The 17,908-nt window shown below is 34.0% G+C and overlaps 1 protein-coding gene across 6 annotated transcripts in view; it reads right to left on the bottom strand.

Annotated features, from left to right (window-relative positions):
• Pde11 (Phosphodiesterase 11) overlaps positions 1 to 13,782 on the bottom strand; it is a 355,629-nt gene extending 341,847 nt beyond the window's left edge. For 2 of the 6 annotated variants that reach the window (XM_075296862.1, XM_075296864.1), the window contains exon 1: positions 12,889 to 13,782. The gene's annotated coding sequence lies outside the window, so the exon portion shown is untranslated. Of the gene's footprint in view, positions 1 to 12,020; positions 12,278 to 12,449; positions 12,867 to 12,888 lie in introns of those variants that run through there. The other 4 variants (XM_075296859.1, XM_075296860.1, XM_075296861.1 and 1 more) reach the window with 4 other exon arrangements.
• Between the last annotated feature and the right edge of the window lie 4,126 nt (positions 13,783 to 17,908).

Raw genomic sequence — 17,908 nt, 5'->3', positions numbered from 1 at the left:
TATCACACAATTGTTTTGAAATGCGGAGAAAAAAGTAAACAAAAGGCGACTGATACTAGAACGCTATAAACAAACTACAAACAACATTCAAATGAATATTAAATATACTAGAAATTCTAAAAATAAAACTATGGAAAGGATTTTAATGTAACGCATTTCATTGACATTTGACATTAATTTCTAATATGCAAGGTGAACCTAATCTCAAATAGGGAATACGTTTTGGAATATATGCGAAGTATTTGCATCATTAAATGAGGGGAAAAAGCCATTAGAATCTTACTGTAGTTTTAAGAATAATTTATAATATTCGCAGAGTAAAGTTATGTTTGTCAAAATGATTAGCGTAAATCCCATCAAACAGCAAGGCTCTTACATGGATGGTTGTTTCACATTCTTCATCAGTATAAGAATAGTTTCAGTGAATTCGCCAAACCCGGAGTCAATTAGTTTGAACCTCCAGAAAGATTTCTAAAAATCATGCTGGAGGATGAACTTACATTGAGTTTGACGAAAAGACGAGTTTTCAAAATTCTTAAAAAGTCGAAATTTCACTTTTTTCCATTACAGTTACCGTCTGTAGTCACACTAAGGATCCTTCTGGAATGCTCCAAAACTCTTCTAGGGATCTTGTTTGGAATACTCCAAAATTCCTCTAAGCGATTTCACAATGGGCAATAGAGTATGACCTTATCATTAAGCGAAACATATACAGGGTATCTGATATATAATCGCTTAGGTTAGGTATAGTAGCAGCCCGTTGTGTTCGGCTCACTTATACTATTCAGTCCATTGTGATACTGCAAGTGGTGAACTTTTCTTATCAATGGGTGCTGTCCGATTCTATATTTATGTCAATGACCAGGCTAATAAAGGGTGATACGGTCAAAATTTGGTCAATATAAACTTGACGTATTTCTTTCAATTTTGACCCTCATTTTGAAGGTGTGTGTAAGTGTGTAGAATGTTGCTCCTTTCTTGATTTTGGAATTCACTCTTCAGTTGTCAAAATGCCGTCCAAGCAAGAAGAGCAGCGTATCAAAATTTTGCTCGCGCATCGCGAAAATCCGAGCTACTCGCACGCAAAGCTGCCAAAATCGCTAAAAGTTGCCAAATCAACCGTTACAAATGTAATTAAAGTGTTTGGGGAACTTTTGTCGACAGCCAGGAAGTCTGGATCGGGGGGAAATCGAAAACCGGAAGCCGCTGAGACGACAAAGAGAGTTGCCGGTAGTTTCAAGCGAAACCCTAACCTCTCTCTCCGAGATGCCGCAAATAAGCTGGGTCTATCGTCTACAACCGTGCATCGAGCCAAAAAACGAGCCGGACTATCGACTTACAAGAAGGTAGTGACTCCAAATCGCGATAAATAAAATAAATACGACGGCCAAAGCGCGATCCCGGAGGATGTACACGACGATGCTGGCGAAGTTTGACTGCGTGGTAATGGACGACGAAACCTACGTCAAAGCCGACTACAAGCAGCTTCCGGGACAGGAGTTTTATACGGCAAAAGGAAGGGGAAAGGTAGCAGATATTTTCAAGCACATAAAACTGTCAAAGTTCGCAAAGAAATGTCTGGTTTGGCAAGCCATCTGTACCTGTGGCTTGAAAAGCAGCATTTTCATAGCTTCCGGCACTGTCAACCAAGAAATTTACGTGAAAGAGTGTTTGAATAAACGTCTGCTGCCTTTCCTGAAGAAACACGGTTGTTCCGTACTGTTTTGGCCGGATTTGGCATCTTGCCATTACGGTAAAAATGCCATGAATAATTTTCCTGAATTTAATACTAATTGAACTTGAAAAAGAAATTTAATTTGATTTTTTAAATAAACGGGCAATACGGGCAATGTTGCATCGCGTCCAAAATGTGGACCAAAAAAATAGAAATGATCCAAACACTGAAGACTTAGCCTAACCAAAGAGAATCTAAAACAAGTATATACAGCAGTAAGTTCGGCCGGGCCGAATCTTAAATACCCACCACCAGGAACCAAATATTAGGGTTTCCTTTGAAATTTCAGGAGGGCTTGAGGATTTGAGGACACTTCCCGAATATAAATTTAAAGATTAAACCTATGAGAACTATATCAGATTCTGGATTTATAAGAACCATTTTTGTTTGAGGTTTAGAAGAATCATTAACATCTCTTGTAAGTGTGCAAGAAAATTATAAAATAACGTCTTGATTTGAAATCTAAAATCTATTGATTCTCACCCGAGAAGTAAAATCTGGAAATTTTACATTGAATTTCAATCAATTTTCATGATCAGTGCGCCCTCAAGAAGTGAAGTCGATCTATATGGAGGCATTACCAAATGGACCGATAAAAACTTAATCCGATGCACGTTTTTGTGAGCCTAAAATACCAGAATATTTACAATTTCAGGCAAATCGGATAAAAACTACGGTTTCTAGAAACCCAAGGAGTTAAATCGGGAGATCGTTCTTATGGGGGCTATACTAAAATATGGACCGATACTCACCATTTGTGGCACACCTCTTTATGGACCTAAAATACCTATAAATTTCCAAATTCAGGCAAATTGTATATAAACTACGAATTCTATAAACCCAAGATGTAAAATCGGGAGATCGGTCTATATGGGGGCTATACCACAACATGAAACGATACGGACCATTTTCGGCACACCTTTTGATGGTCCTCAAGTACCTCTAGATTTTCAATTTCAGGCAAATTGGATAAAAACTACGGATTCTATAAGCCCAAGACCCCAAATCGGCAGGCTGGTTTATATGGGGACCATACCAAAACATGGACCGATGCTCACCATTTTTGGCACACCTCTTTACGGTTCTAAATTACCTCTCTATTTCCAATTTCAGATAAATTGGATAAAAACTACGGTTTCTATAAGCCCAAGAAGTAAAATCGGGAGATCGGTCTATATGGGGGCTATACCAAAATATGGACCGATACTCACCGTTTTCGGCACACCTCTTTATGACCCGAAAATACCTCAAGATTTCCAATTTAAGGCAAATAGGATAAAAACTTTGGATTCTAGAAGCCCAAGAAGTAAAATCGGGAAATCGGTCTATATGAGGGCTATACCAAAATATGGACCGATACTCACCATTTTTGGCACACCTCTTTATGGTCATAAAATACCTCTAGATTTCAAATTTCAGGTAAATGGGATTAAAACTACGATTTCTATAAGCCCAAGACCCCAAATCTGGAGGTCGGTTTATATACTATATCAAAACCTGGACCGATATAGCCCATCTTCGAACTTGACCTGCCTGCAGACAAAATTTCAGCACGATTGCTTCATTATTGAAGACTGTAGCGTGACAGACAGACAGACGGACATCGTTATATCGTCTTAAAATTTCTCCCTGATCAAGAATATATATACTTTATATAGTCGGAAATCGATATTTCGATGTGTTACAAACGGAATGACAAACTTATTATACCCCCGTCACCATTCTATGGTGGTGGGTATAAATATCGCTAACCATTGGACCGTGGTGCAATGGTTAGCATGCCCGCCTTGCATACACAAGGTCGTGGGTTCGATTCCTGCTTCGATCGAACACCAAAAAGTTTTTCAGCGATGGATTATCCCACCTCAGTAATGCCGGTGATATTTCTGAGAGCTTCTCTAAGTGGTTTAATTGGAACGCCGTTCGGATTCGGCTATATAAAGAAGGCCCCTTGTCATTGAGCTTAACATGGAATCGGGCAGCACTCAGTGATAAGAGAGAAGTTCACCACTGTGGTATCACAATGAACTGAATGGTCTAAGTGAGCCTGATACATCGGCCTGCCACTTAACCGTACCTCAAGATCTCTTAAATATATTTACGCATTCCATATTCATATATACAAATCTGCCTATTATATTTATCAACGAGGCTCTAAAGTCATTGCATTTATTAACATATACAAACTAAATGTAAGTACTACAGTAGTAGTGGTAGTAGTATTCTCCCAATATTTATTTCTAATTTATTAACCATTACTTGACTCTTAACATATTTGAACATTCAATAAACACCTGTATTCGATTCACTTGGTCAGAACTGAAAAGATATATGCACCCATTGACGTCAAAACCCGATTAATATATAATTAACAATAATATTGTAAGAATACAGGGTGATTCCATTTCAAATGTGGTTTTTTGAAATGATTCACCTAAATGTGCTTTCCAAGTAAATTTTCGTTTGCGTGATGAATGGCAAAGTTGAGTGCACCCCGTAGTGCGGTCGATATAGTAGAAATATTAAAACAGAACTTTCAAAACCGACAATGGTTAGGATAGGTTAGGTTAGGTGGCAGCCCGTTGTATCAGGTTCACTTAGACTATTCAGCCCATTGTGATACCACATTGGTTAACTTCTCTCTTATCACTGAATGCTGCCCGATTCCATGTTAAGCTCAATGACAAGGGACCTCCTTTTTATAGCCGAGTCCGAACGGCTTTGAAACCCTCAGAAATGTTACCAGCATTACTGAGGTAGGATAATCCACCGCTGAAAAACTTTTTGGTGTTCGGTCGAAGCAGGAATCGAACCCACGACCTTGTGTATGCAAGGCGGGCATGCTAACAATTGCACCACGGTGGCTCCAAACTGACAATACATATCATACATTTATAATTTATAATTTTTTTTCACAAAACTATGTGAAACCATGCAGAAAAAATACTCTAACTATGACACACGCAAATAAAAAATAAATAAATAGAAAAATTCAAAATTTTTTTCTAAAAAAAAATTAAAATATTAACAGTATTGTTAATTTTTTTGTCTATTACGTGAAATCGTAATCGTATCAATAATAGTCTATTTTCCCATATGAAAATGAAAATAATGTATGCATAGTAGAAGATGCACTCAGCGCATATACCTCGGAAATTATGTAAGCATTTATCAATCTATTTTTACTTTATTTGAAATGCATCATTTGATTTATTACCTAAACTAAAAATAGGCCACTGAGTTCTTTGAACTATGAGAGATGCCTTTTTGATGTGGTAAACGAAAAGCGAAATTTGTTTTGGAAATAGTAAACATGCCAGTATATGAGAATGAGTTCGATAGTCTTGATATGCCATTGAAGACGTACTATTCTGTATTTAAGAAGATTTTACTGCAGGGTAAATAGTGAGATTATGTTAATTTTGACTTTGGATTCGAGCTGAAATATATTTTTCTCCCAAACGAAATTTCAGACAAACAATTCGCGTTTACTATGTTTTTTTTTTCTGTAAGGAATAAAGACTTTTTGTGCCAACTTGGATCTTTCACAGAATGTGAAAACAATTTAATAAAGATTAAGTCACATTTGTTTTTTGTTTGTTTCTGATCAATTTCATCTTCTCTCACATCTTTCTCATTTCCATGGGGTTTATTTAGTTCTCAGCAATTTTTTGCGTAATACAAACAAAGTTTCTATATTTAAGCCATGAAACCAAAAGAGAACATTGCTTGATACAAACGATATTTATGATTTTTAAATATTTTTTTGGTGCAAAATTGCAACAATTTTCTAACTAACATTTTTTATTGTAAAAAGACTGAAGATATTATACAAAAATGCAAGAAAACAACAACGTTTGTGATACCCGTTTTCCAAATGTGTTTTTTTTTCTTCTTTAAAAATTAAGAATTGAAGTTGATTATGCGATCTTTTCACAGATAAAAACTTTGACAATTTTTATGTTAACCTTATATTACATATAGGCCGGTTCTTCGCCAAATTATTCGACTTAAAATATCTATAGATTTCGAATTTCATACCGATCGCATAAAAATTTCGGTGCCTGGAAGTTCAAGAAACCAAATAGGGAGATTTGTCTATATGGAGGCTAAACCAAACAATGAACCGATAAATACCACACTCGGCATATTTATTTGGGGGCCAGCAATATTTCTATTTTTCGAATTTCAGAGCAATCGGATAAAAATTTCGGTGTCTAGAAGTCCAAGAAACCAAATAGGGAGATTGGTATATATGGAGTCTAAACCAAACCATGAACCAAAAAACACCATATTCGTCTTACCTATTTATAGACTTAAAATAACCAGCAAAATAAGAGCTTCCAAAAAAGTAGTTTGTATTACCAATCTGTGACCCGGAAACTTGGATCATCTCCAATGAATTTTACATGGGCTTGTCATAGGACGGAAGTACTCCCTTTTTGGATCCTTTGCATTGCTTTAGAAGTTGTGCCCTGGAATATTAAAAATTCTCGTAATTTTCAAAAGAACTTCCATGGGAGCGAAAAAATCAAACGGCACAGGTTCAAATCCCAGCGGGGATGAAATTTATTTTATTTTTATTATTATTATTTTTGTTTTTACTTTTTTATAAATTTTTCTATTTTTTAACATTTTTATGAATTTTCTATTTTTTTTTTGTGCAATTTAATTGTCCAAAACTTAAATTTGCTCTTAAAATAACCTAATTGCCTACTTTCTAATAATTGTCCAAAAGGACTGCATCGGAAGTAGAAAAAAGAACAAGTATATACGGCCGTAACTTCGGCCAGGCCGAAGCTTATGTACCCTCTACCATGGGTTGCGTAGAAACTTCTTCTAAACACTGCCATCCACAATCGAATTACTTAAGTTGCGGTAACGCTTGCCGAATGCCAAGGTATCTTAAAACCTCTTAACACCATATTCTAAATTGTATGTAAGTCCATATGTGGCATATATTAAATCAAACAAGTATATACGGCCGTAAGTTCGGCCAGGCCGAATCTTATGTACCATCCACCATGGATTGCGTAGAAACTTCTACGAAAGACTGTCATCCACAAATTTCAACTCACTCGGATGATATTTGCTCCTCCAAGAGGCTCCAAAACCAAATCTCGGGATCGGTTTATATGGGGGCTATAAATGATTATGGACCACTTTTGGCATGGTTGTTAAATATCATATACTACCACCACGTACCAAATTTCAACCAGATCGGATGAATTTTGCTTCTCTAAAAGGGACCGGAGGTCAAATCTGGCGATCGGTTTATATGGGAGCTATATATAATTATGGACTGATAGGAACCAATTCCATATACTAACATCACGTACCAAATTTCAACCGAATGGGAAGAATTTTGCTCTTCCAAGGTGCTCCGGAGGTCAAATCTGGGGATCGGTTTATATGGCGCCTATATATAATTATGGACCGATATCGACCAATTTTTGCATGGTTGTTTGAGGCCATATATTAACATCACGTACCAAGTTTCAACTGAATCAGATGAATTTTGGTCTTCCAAGAGGCTCCGGAGGCCAAATCTGGTGATCGGTTTATATGGGGGCTATATATAATTATGGACCGATATGGACCTATTTTTGCATGGCCATTAGAGACCATATACCAACATCATGTACTAAATTTCTGGCGGATCGGATGAAATTTGCTTCTCTTTGAGTCTCCGCAACCTAAATCTGGGGATCGGTTTATATGGGGGCTATATATAATTATGGACCGATGTGGACCAATTTTTGCACGGTTGTTAGAGACCATATACACACACTATGTACCAAATTTCAGCCGGATCGGATGAAACTTGCTTCTCTTTGAGGCTTCGCAAGCCAAATCTGGGGATCGGTTTATATGGGGTCTATATATAATTATGGACCGATGTGGACCAATTTTTGCACGGTTGTTAGAGACCATATACCAACATCATGTACCAAATTTCAGCCGGATCGGATGAAATTTGCTTCTCTTTGAGGCTCCGCAAGCCTAATCTGGGGATCGGTTTATATGGGGCTATATATAATTAAGGACCGATGTGGACTAATTTTTGCATGGTTGTTAGAGACCATATACCAACACCATGTACCAAATTTCAGCCGGATTGGATGAAAAATGCTTCTGTTAGAGGCTCCACAAGCCAAATCTGAGGGTCCCTTTATATGGGGGCTATACGTAAAAGTCGACCGATATGGCCCATTTTCAATACCATCCGACCTCAATCAATAACAACTACTTGTGCCATGTTTCAAGTCGATAGCTTGTTTCGTTCGGAAGTTAGCGTGATTTCAACAGACGAACGGACGGACGGACGGACATGCTTAGATCGACTCAGAATTTCACCACGACCCAGAATATATATACTTTATGGGGTCTTAGAGCAATATTTCGATGTGTTACAAACGGAATGACAAAGTTAATATACCCCCATCCTATGGTGGAGGGTATAATAATATACCCCCATCCTATGGTGGAGGGTATAAAAATCAGTGGGGGATCCCAATATGCCCTTTAGAAGAAATGTTTGTGGGGATTCTGGGATGAGCTTTAAAAGAAATGTTTGTGGAACAACTTCCATTTTTTTTTTACTGGCTACCTCTAGATTTCGTATTTCGTAAAAATCGAATGAAAACTGATGATGTCTACACTCAATTAAAGGTTACTTGGATCCACAAAGATTTTGACGAGCCAAAGATTCTTTAAAATAAGGAAATTTTTTTGCGGCCTATCTGGCTTTAAATCTAGGATCTATAAAATTATAATTAGGATACAGATCTCATTTATCGAATTTTCATTCTATTTTTCCGGTATATTAATAAAGCTATTCACGTTCAAAAAAAATACCAGTTTAAAAATCTAAATTATGACGGATACTTCGAAGTAAAAAATATTGTTTTTTAATTAAAAAAAAAACTTTAAACCAAAGATGCTATATCCTCAAAATAAGTCTTGGCCTATATTTGAAGCGTTTTTATTTTAAATCTTAAGATTCAATATTTCAGTTAATTGAAGGACGATTTCTCAAAAATCAAAATTGTGTTTCTTTACCTTAAGGAAAATTTGCCTTAGTTTAAAGACATGCAACTTTATCGAAGGGACGCAAATTTTCAAAATGTGTGTCCTAAATATAATGAAAAAAATTTTGATGCAAAGATTATAAACTTTCTTTTAGTTAAAATTTCATTATTTTAAAGAAATTTGTCCTTAATCTTGTGTAAATTGTGCATCCTGAAATTGAGATTGCGTAATCTTTAATATCACGTAAATATTTTTTTTTTCAGTGTAGAAGTCCAGAATAAACATTAAATTCAATATATATTTGTTCGTGGACCTAAAATACTTCTAGAATTGTTTTTTTCATGCAAATCGGATAAAAATTGCGCTTCCTAGAATTTTACGAAGTAAAATCGGGCGAATCGGGAACAGGACTTCAGTAGTTCTTCAATATTTTTCTAGTTTGCCGGAGGGTATTAAAAATGGGACATGTCGGACCACTTTCGTGTATAGCTACCATATAAATCGACTCCCCGAATGTACTTCCGTACACTCTTCGGCGAGCAAGTTTCATCCGATCCGGTAGAAATTTGACATATGATATTAGTATACGCCATTTAATAACCGTTAAAAAATTGGTCCATATCGGTCCATAATCATATATAGCATCCATATAAACCGATATCCATAATTGGTTTCCCGAGTCTCTTGGAAGAGCAAATTTCATCCGATTTGCTTGATATTGGGTACACGGTGTTGTATAGCCCGACCCCATAGTATTATCGTCGCCCTTCCAAACCGCTTTATGTATTTTCCTTTATGCTTTCATAGATTGATTTTTTAGCAGATAGTGCTCAATTTTGTACCACTTTTTATACCCTGCGCCACACTGTGGAATAGGGTATTATAAGTTAGTGTATATGTTTGCAACACACAGAAGGAAACGAGAAAGACACATGGTGTCTTTGGCAAAAATGCACAGAGTGGGCTCCTGAGTCGATATAGCCATGTCAAAGCCAATCAAAGTCTACACGCACAGAAAAACCATGTTTGGACATGGTTGCCGCATCCATTTAATGCTTATCTAGAGCATGTAATTGCCGCGAAAACCATGTATTTTGTCTTTGTAAAAATAGTTTTCGAGCGGAGAAAAATGTATGGTGGCAATAAGCATTTGAATGGTTATCAAATACCGCAAACATGTTCTATTATTTAAATGATAGAATTTGAGACCATTACATGATCGGGAAAATCATGTACCTGACCATTCAATTTTTTTTACTTTTTTACAGGGAAAAAAGTATTTTTATAGGTTAAGTATAGATATGTCTAGAACCATTACATGACCATAAAGACCATTTACATTTTTTCGTGACCATTTAATTTTTTAACTTTTTTGCAGCGAAAAGAATTTTATAAAAACATTGAGCAGGTACACACGATTTTCATTTTGCGCGTCAGTCGTGTGTTGATTGTTTCTTGGAATGGACGGAGAATACGGATTTACTGTGTTTTGTGTTAATTTATTTATTCAGAAGTGGCACGTGGTTTTATGTGAACACAAAAAAGGAAAGTGTAATTGAAAAAATGTACCTGTTTTTTGTTCTGCATTTTGCTATATGGATCATTTATTTTTATTTGCAGTTACATGATGTCTGCGTTTGTACATTTGATGGGCACGATGTAAATATGGAATAATTACTTATTGTTGAAATTGAAAAAAAAGAATGTGTAAAAATATATGATGTTTGCTTGAACGGCATTATAAATACACATAAACAATGAATTAGTTTATAAATAAATAAAAACAAACAAAAAAATGTAATTTTGTGTTTTCTTTTCTCAAGTGGCGTCCTTTTTTCGACGATGAAAAAAGTTTTTTCATAAAGATCAAAACATTTTAGGTTGTGACCATGTTCTTTTAACTAGAAGAAAAACATTTTGAATGAATACCATAACATTTTAAATCGTGACCATTGTCTTTTCATTCAAACAAAATTCTTTTTATCAATATAATAACATTTTAGATGAGGACAATTATATTTTTCTTAGAACCATGTTCACTGATCCAACATGGTTGCAGGTTAAAATGTTACATGGTCGCCGCAAAAATAGCTCCTATCATATTATTTTGCTCTTCGAATATGATTGTGACAATCATGTTTCTTCTCTGCGTGTAGGTCGGAGTTTTAGTCCAATCGACTTCAAATTTGGCATAAGTATATGTTTTGGCTCAGAATAGAACCCTATTGATTGTGAAAGAAATCGGTTCAGATTTAGATATCTGCCATATATATATTACGCCCGATATGGACTTATATGGCCCCAGAAGCCAGAGTTTTACCCTAATTTGCTTAAAATTTTGCACAAGAAAAACAATTAGTACTATAGTCAAGTGTGCCAAATTTTATTGAAATCGGTTCAGATTTAGATAATAGCTCCCATATATCTTTCGCCCGATATGGACTAATACCAGAAGACAGAGTTTTACCCCAATTTGGTTGAAATTTTGCACTAGGAGTACAATTAGTAGTGTAGTCAAGTGTGCCAATGTTTATTGAAATCGGTTCAGATTTAGATATGCCTCGCTTTTCTCTGTAGGAAACCATTTGCTAAAAAAACATACACACACAAACATCTTTAATTATTCACATTTGCCTGGTAAACTTCTTCTGGAATAGTTTGTCTAAATTAGATTATCACATTGGCTGACTCATCTCCATCCTCATTTTTTGAAAAAATCTTAATTCAATCTGTTCATAGTTTGTCTATTTTAATCATTTCAAAAATTTTCATAATTTCTAAATGAGAGCTCCCTTTCTCTTTCCAATACTAAAACTAAATGTGAGCGATACTTTCCCTGAATAAGCTATTTCCACTTTATAGTGCCCTACCTTAATACAGTGAAATCTCTCAGAAGTGAACACCTTAAATTTTGGCCACATTTGGGGGTGTCCATTTAAAGTTAAGGTCATTTTTTATGAGATAGTATAACAATGGTCTCACGAAATTTGTCCAATGTTGGTAGACGTCCTCTTTTCAGAGTGTCCATTTTTAGGGAGGTTTCACTGTATTATCAAATTTAAGAAAACAAAATTATAAAAAATATCATTTTGTTTGACTGATACCTCATACATATATTTGTCAATATACCGGCAAAAAATATTCATAAAAACAAATCGTCATGTACCCACACCCATGGTTGCGTTAGGTATTCGCATGCAAAAACAAATCCAGGGTATTTAAATTAAGCAAAAAATAAATAAAAATTATTTACCTTAAAAATGTTGTTGTATTAGGCTCACTTGAATGGTGTTTTTGCAAATTTCCAAAAACAAATAATTGGAGTTAAAATGCCAAACACGTTAAAGCAAATTTTTCGGCAATATTTTTTGTTCACTTTTACTGTGGTGTTTTTGTTTTATTATTGGTATATTTTTGGTTATTGGTATTTCACAAATTTCTTTAATTTTTTTTTAATTCCAATCAAATTTTTAAAATAAAACGTAGCGATTTTTTTTATTGCTTGGCTTTCTTTATTTTAGTGGATTTTTTTTTTATAAAACATACAATTATTAATGAATTTTAAATAAAATTAAAAAAGAAGGAAGAAAAATATAAAACAATACATTAATTATTTGGGTTTTTCAAACAATTGACCCCCAAGCACAATTCTACACACACACACACTTGAAATTCACATTACCATAAATACACTCACTTAACACTCTCACTCAATCACTTCTGTGGAGAGTAGCAAAAGAGAATTTCTTGTTGTTAGGTTGCTGTTTCAGCTGTTGCTGGTTCATTTGCTGCCGTATAATGATGATTATAGCGCCTTTGAAGACGACAAAGCCCGATTTTGTGACCGAGTTTGTTAAAAACGGAAAAACAACAACAAAATCAAATATTTATGTATATACAATGAAGAAGACAAATGACTATTAACCGATAGAGAAGAAAGAACAACAAAAAAAATAACGCCGTTTAATGTGGTACAACAACAAAAACCAAAACAAAAGTATGTTTCTTCCCGATATTGCGATACTCCTTTTCGAAGCCCCAACAACCGAGAGAAGAGAAAAATGACAGAGAGTTCAATTATAAAAAAATCAATGAACAATCTTAAAAATATTAACTCTTACAGCATTTATCTGATGATTCTTAGCAGTAAAGAGAACCAGCGAGAGTGGGAAGTATTATTTTTTCTTGAAACAGCTTTTGTTGTTGTTGGCGGATTTTGGTTTGGTATTCGCGTTTTTTTTAATGTAGGATGTCTTTGTTTTTGTTTTTGTTCTTGTTGTTTGGTTTGGTTTATTTGTTTTCTTGCTAAAATTTCTTTGTATTCTCCAATTTGACTGTTTTATGAATACCAAATGAAGAACAAAGAAGAAGAATCAATGTTAGGGTTTTGGGGTTACTCAAAATCGCAATGAAGATTTTGGAAGATACTTGCAAAATTCCATACAAAATCTTTGCTAATTTTTTTGTTAATTTTTCACTTTGAGATCATAACGTAGATTTGTGGAGTAATTAGTTGCTCATTTTAATTTGAGAAAAAAAAAATTACACAAACACAATTTTTCGGTTTATTCAATTTTTACAGCTTTCTTTCCAAATTTTTTGCTGATGTGAATCGAATTCTTTTTTTAATAGCTCGAACGTGGCAATTATTTACGTTGTTTCGTAAAAAAAAGAAACTTATTCACCCGCAGTCAAATGATTTCAGTATAAATTACACTTTATATACGACTATAACAAAAATATTTTTTTTTTTTTATTTTTGTAATTTCTCATAAATTTTTTTTTACCACAAAATTCTTGTTAAATTCTTAGCACAATTTGTGTGGTTTCTAATAACCGAAGAGGGCTGTAGTAAACTAGCTGACTTGCTATTGATAAACCGATATATTATAAAAAATTTCGTTTGCTTTTTTTCTTTTTTTTTTGCTACACACTCAGTTAAATGAACGATGATACGATATACGATTAGATTCGTTTCCGAACAACGTTAACTCCACCTGAACGCGTCGAATTATGTGAGTAAACTGATCGCAGCTGTCTGTTACTTAGAGTAAAGCGAGCCAGTTTCCCCATGCATGTAGCCAGCCGCCAACAACAAATAAACAATTGTTGGGTTAATATGTATATGAAGAGCAAGAGCAATAAACAATTGAGTAGATATTTTTCTCTTTTTTTGAATAAACAAAACATTTTGGAGCCACCACATTAACACACACACACATGTTCTCTTTGCCAGTCATGGGGCTTGTATAGCGTGTGATTATAGGTCTTAGTTGTGAGTATACTTTAATGCTCTTCGATTTTATTATCTGCAATATGCAGAGATGGAAATTCATTGGACTCCAAGTGAATGAAATAAAAAAAAAAACTTAAAAAGGGCTAAAATCGGAAAAGGCTTCAGTCAAATAAACAGCTGTTAATATATAAAACGGCCTAATTCCAAGTAAATTAAGAAAGAATATATAAAAGGGACTAAAATTAAATTAAAATCTGGAAGGCTACAGTGAAACAAACAGCTGTGCATGTTTAGGTTATTGTCAAAAGATCTTTCGTTTATGATTGTCAAAGAAATGCTTTTTGAAATTATTCAATAGTCTCTCAATATTTAGGACCGGTAGAAATGTTTTAACTTAGTCCAAAACCGACACCGGTTAATCCGATTCAATTAAACAAACCGAAACCGGATAGTGAAAAATTTGTCATTTTCGGTTAATCGCATAAAACCGGGGTTTGACTATTCGTTAACCGATTTTCTGTATTTTTATGAAATTCCCAACTTCTAAAGCTACCGCGATTTCGATAAAACTGAAAAGATAAATTGTTTGATTTACACCCAAAACCAAAATTTTTTCCTACTGAACGAAATTCCGATTTCCTTTCAAATAAACATCAATTTATTAGAAGTGTAGTGACGATTGTTTCAATTTTTTTTTTATTTGCTTTCAAAGTCTTTCTATTATTTAGGTTTTAACCGGTTGTGAGCAAAAACAAAACCGGATTCAAAAAATTCGGATGTTCGAATAAACCGAAAACCGACTTAAAAAAAACAAAGAAAGTTATTTGGATACCCTAATTATGATATATAATTAGACATATATAGACATCGTCTATAGAAAATACTCGAAGGTTCTATTTGAAATAGGTTTTTCTGGAACTCGGATGATGGGAAGCTGCATAGAATAATTTGTTTGCCTCCTATTGCGAAATTAATTATTCCACTTAATATTTAATTGAATCAATTTACTTTCGGAAATGCAAATTGTGTATAAAAATAAAATATTATTTAAAGTAATTTTTTTGTTTTTATTTTTTATTTTTTTTTTTTATTTTATTTTTTTTTTGATAAAAAAAAATTAATTATTTTTATTTAATTTTTAAAAATTCAATTAAAACTATAATAACAAAAAAAATTACTTATATTTTTTTGGTCTGAGAGCTTCAAAAATTTGTCTACCCATAGACAACTAATGTAACCATTTGTTTCTCCAGATGGGTCTTTGCCATATCTTACTGTTGAATGCGTCGATCAAAGTAAATACTCCATATAAAATATACAGAAGTACACATATAAATTGAAGAATCGTCTTTTTGTCTATTTAACTACCTGCCAATAAAAACAAAATTCTAAATCCAATAATAATTATGATGTACGTTTTTTTGTTTTCTTGTACGTTTTCCTCTCACGTGTCACAATTGTTGATATTTGATTTCAGATAAGAATTATTTCTACGTATACTCCCTCTTTCCCTTTTTTTCATCATGCTGACAAATTACGTTTCCATTCGGCCATTCATTGTAGTCTAGCCTAGAGTTTGTTGTTGTGCTTGTTGTTGTTGCCATTTGTTATCACTTAAATAAACGTTTTAATACTCATTTTTCATATTCTTTGTGCACTTTGTAGGGCTCCAGCGAAAAAATACAGAGAAGTCTGGTAACATGTGTGTTCTTTGCACTGTAAATGATAAAGAATTAAAGGCAGAGTATGTGTTTGAGAAAAAGACACAGGAAAAGAGAGAACGAGTGAGAGATACATGTGGTAAGAGTTTGTATGAATTGACCCCTCTGAAATATATTAAATTCCCATTAAGCTTGTCAAGAAATTAAGAGAGATTGAATGAATGATTAATTGAACGCGTAGTCAATTGGTTTTTATGAGAATGTGTCTCTTACAATCTTCCACATGTAGCCATAGAGTTATAAACATTCAAAGATACCCATATAAATTATATTAATTAACCCATTTCTTTTTTTTATTGCCTCGAGTGAATAGGAAAGTAATTTTGTAGTGATTTCATGTTATTTGGAAAACAAGGGAATGTTTTTTTTTCTTTCTATTTTAATTTTTTATTGCCTAGCCTTGTATTAAAATCACGCGTTCACATGAAAAGCTGTTATACTGCATACATTTAAAAAAATGTAAACAATCGAGCGAACCGTACTATATCATAAACTACTATACACAGTGAATGGTCACGTTATCATTTAAAAAAAGGGACTTTCTTCCAGAAATTGGCAACAAATTGGGTTTTGTCTGCTGGCACTTAAAGATGTAATTTTGCCCATATCAAATTTGGAATCTAGCGTTTTAACCGATCCACAAATATCCAACCATAAATTGTTTTATATAGGTCTACTAAATTAAACAAAAAATAGTAAAAAACAAGTAAGGAAAGTCTAAAGTCGGGCGGGGCCGACTATATTATACCCTACACCACTTTGTAGATCTAAATTTTCGATACCATATCATATCCGTCAAATGTGTTGGGTGCTATACATAAAGGTTTGTCCCAAATACATACATTTAAATATCACTCGATGTGGACAGAATTTGATAGACTTTTACAAAATCTATAGACTCAAAATTTTTCTATTAATTTTTCTATTTTAATTTTTTATTACCTAGCCTTGTATTAAAATCACGCGTTCACATGAAAAGCTGTTATACTGCATACATTTAAAAAAATGTAAACAATCGAGCGAACCGTACTATATCATAAACTACTATACACAGTGAATGGTCACGTTATCATTTAAAAAAAGGGACTTTCTTCCAGAAATTGGCAACAAATTGGGTTTTGTCTGCTGGCACTTAAAGATGTAATTTTGCCCATATCAAATTTGGAATCTAGCGTTTTAACCGATCCACAAATATCCAACCATAAATTGTTTTATATAGGTCTACTAAATTAAACAAAAAATAGTAAAAAACAAGTAAGGAAAGTCTAAAGTCGGGCGGGGCCGACTATATTATACCCTACACCACTTTGTAGATCTAAATTTTCGATACCATATCATATCCGTCAAATGTGTTGGGTGCTATACATAAAGGTTTGTCCCAAATACATACATTTAAATATCACTCGATGTGGACAGAATTTGATAGACTTTTACAAAATCTATAGACTCAAAATTTAAGTTGGCTAATGCACTAGGGTGGAACACAATTTTAGTAAAAAACAAGTAAGGAAAGTCTAAAGTCGGGCGGGGCCGACTATATTATACCCTTCACCACTTTGTAGATCTAAATTTTCGATACCATATCACATCCCTCAAATGTGTTGGGGGCTATATATAAAGGTTTGTCCCAAATACATACATTTAAGTATCACTCGATCTGGACAGAATTTGATAGACTTCTACAAAATCTATAGACTCAAAATTTAAGTCGGCTAATGCACTAGGGTGGAACACAATGTTAGTAAAAAAAAAATATGGGAACATTTAAATCTGAAGCAATTTTATGGAAACTTTGCAAAAGTTTATTTATGATTTATCGCTATATATATATGTATTAGAAGTTGAGGAAAATTAGAGTCATTTTTACAACTTTTCGACTAAGCAGTGGCGATTTACCAAGGAAAATGTTGGTATTTTGACCATTTTTGTCGAAATCAGAAAAACATATATATGGGAGCTATATCTAAATCTGAACCGATTTCAACCAAATTTGGCACGCATAGCTACAATTCTAATTCTACTCCCTGTGCAAAATTTCAACTAAATCGGAGTTAAAAATTGGCCTCTGTGGGCAAATGAGTGTAAATCGGGCGAAATCTATATATGGGAGATATATCTAAATCTGAATCGATTTCAACCAAATTTGGCACGTATAGCTACAATGCTAATTCTACTCCCTGTGCA

This window comes from Haematobia irritans, chromosome 2, assembly GCF_050003625.1.
Source record: "Haematobia irritans isolate KBUSLIRL chromosome 2, ASM5000362v1, whole genome shotgun sequence".
In the NCBI taxonomy this organism is placed as follows: Eukaryota; Metazoa; Arthropoda; class Insecta; order Diptera; family Muscidae; genus Haematobia; species Haematobia irritans.
The sequence above is the reverse complement of the archived record's forward strand: the minus strand, read 5'-3'. Positions and strand labels throughout refer to the sequence as shown.